Genomic DNA, 2,500 nt, shown 5'->3' with positions numbered 1-2,500 from the left:
TCACTGCATCCAGCTCCCACTATCACTGCATCCAGCTCCCACTATCACTATCACTGCATGCAGCTCCCACTATCAATATCACTGCATCTAGCTCCCACTATCACTATAACTGCATCCAGCTCCCACTATCACTATCACTGCATGCAGCTCCCACTATCACTATCACTGCATCCAGCTCCCACTATCACTATCACTGCATCCAGCTCCCACTATCACTGCATGCAGCTCCCACTATCACTATCACTGCATCCAGCTCCCACTATCACTATCACTGCATGCAGCTCCCACTATCACTATCACTGCATCCAGCTCCCACTATCACTATCACTGCATCCAGCTCCCACTATCACTGCATGCAGCTCCCACTATCACTATCACTGCATCCAGCTCCCACTATCAGTATCACTGCATCCAGCTCCCACTATCACTGCATCCAGCTCCCACTATCAGTATCACTGCATCCAGCTCCCACTATCAGTATCACTGCATCCAGCTCCCACTATCAGTATCACTGCATCCAGCTCCCACTATCACTATCACTGCATCCAGCTTCCACTATCACTGCATGCAGCTCCCACTATCAGTATCACTGCATCCAGCTCCCACTATCACTATCACTGCATCCAGCTCCCACTATCACTGCATCCAGCTCCCACTATCAGTATCACTGCATCCAGCTCCCACTATCACTATCACTGCATCCAGCTCCCACTATCACTGCATCCAGCTCCCACTATCACTGCATCCAGCTCCCACTATCACTGCATGCAGCTCCCACTATCACTATCACTGCATCCAGCTCCCACTATCACTGCATGCAGCTCCCACTATCAGTATCACTGCATCCAGCTCCCACTATAACTATCACTGCATCCAGCTCCCACTATCAGTATCACTGCATCCAGCTCCCACTATTAGTATCACTGCATCCAGCTCCCACTATTAGTATCACTGCATCCATCCAGCTCCCACTATCACTGCATCCAGCTCCCACTATCACTGCATGCAGCTCCCACTATCAGTATCACTGCATCCAGCTCCCACTATCAGTATCACTGCATACAGCTCCCACTATCAGTATCACTGCATGCAGCTCACACTATCACTGCATCCAGCTCCACTATCACAATCACTGCATCCAGCTCCCACTATCAGTATCTCTGCATCCAGCTCCCACTATCAGTATCACTGCATCCAGCTCCCAGTATCAGTATCTCTGCATCCAGCTCCCACTATCAGTATCACTGCATCCAGCTCCCACTATCACTATCACTGCATCCAGCTCCCACTATCAGTATCACTGCATCCAGCTCCCAGAATCAGTATCACTGCATCCAGCTCCCAGAATCAGTATCACTGCATCCAGCTCCCAGAATCAGTATCACTGCATCCAGCTCCCACTATCAGTATCACTGCATCCAGCTCCCAGAATCAGTATCACTGCATCCAGGATGGCGAGGGAGGACGCCATGTTAGTGAGAGGCTGACAGTGAGCTCAGCTACTGAGAGTTTTATCTCATCAAAGTTGCAGGCCTCGCCTCAGATTGGACTCCAGAAAGTACTTTGCTCGCAGCCACAGATCAGGAGGGAGGCACACACGGGAACGCCGCGGGGCCCCTGCCTGCGGACCCTCCGTAACCCCCATCCACACGGCGAGGAGACCCCGCTCATGTTTGGACTTTCACGCCCAGATAAACTCAATTTTAGCACGGCGCTAACCTGATCTGAAGCAGAACATGGAGCCACACAGCCGGAAAATCTCCCCAGCCTCTCGCTGTCACGCGGCATCAGCAGGGGCGGCCCTCGCTGGAGATGCTGTTCCCTCGCCACAACACCATCAAACATTTACAGCGCAACAAAAGACTCGTCAGGGTCGTCGCCGTCACCGTTTGTGACCGGGGTCTGTGGTCGGGGCTCCGAGGCCGTGGAGGTGGTCCCGTTTCCACGCCGGGACCACCTGGACGCACTTTCCCACTGTCACCAAAAGGAAATTGATTTGAAGGTAAAAAAAAAAAAAAAAACCCATAAAAAAACAATAATATTCTCTTGTTGTAATTCTGTGTAAAAACTGAACATTTTATTACACACACAAGTAAACACGCTGCAGGACTGCTTGTATCGCACATGATATCACACACAAGTAAACATGCTGCAGGACTGCTTGTATCGCACATGATATCACACACAAGTAAAGATGCTGCAGGACTGCTTGTATCGCACATGATATCACACACAAGTAAACATGCTGCAGGACTGCTTGTATCGCACATGATATCACACACAAGTAAACATGCTGCAGGACTGCTTGTATCGCACATGATATCACACACAAGTAAACATGCTGCAGGACTGCTTGTATCGCACATGATATCACACACAAGTAAACCTGCTGCAGGACTGCTTGTATCGCACATGATATCACACACAAGTAAACATGCTGCAGGACTGCTTGTATCGCACATGATATCACACACAAGTAAACATGCTGCATGACTGCTTG

This window comes from Entelurus aequoreus, linkage group LG28, assembly GCF_033978785.1.
Source record: "Entelurus aequoreus isolate RoL-2023_Sb linkage group LG28, RoL_Eaeq_v1.1, whole genome shotgun sequence".
Classification (NCBI taxonomy): Eukaryota; Metazoa; Chordata; class Actinopteri; order Syngnathiformes; family Syngnathidae; genus Entelurus; species Entelurus aequoreus.
This window is presented reverse-complemented; position numbering follows the sequence as displayed.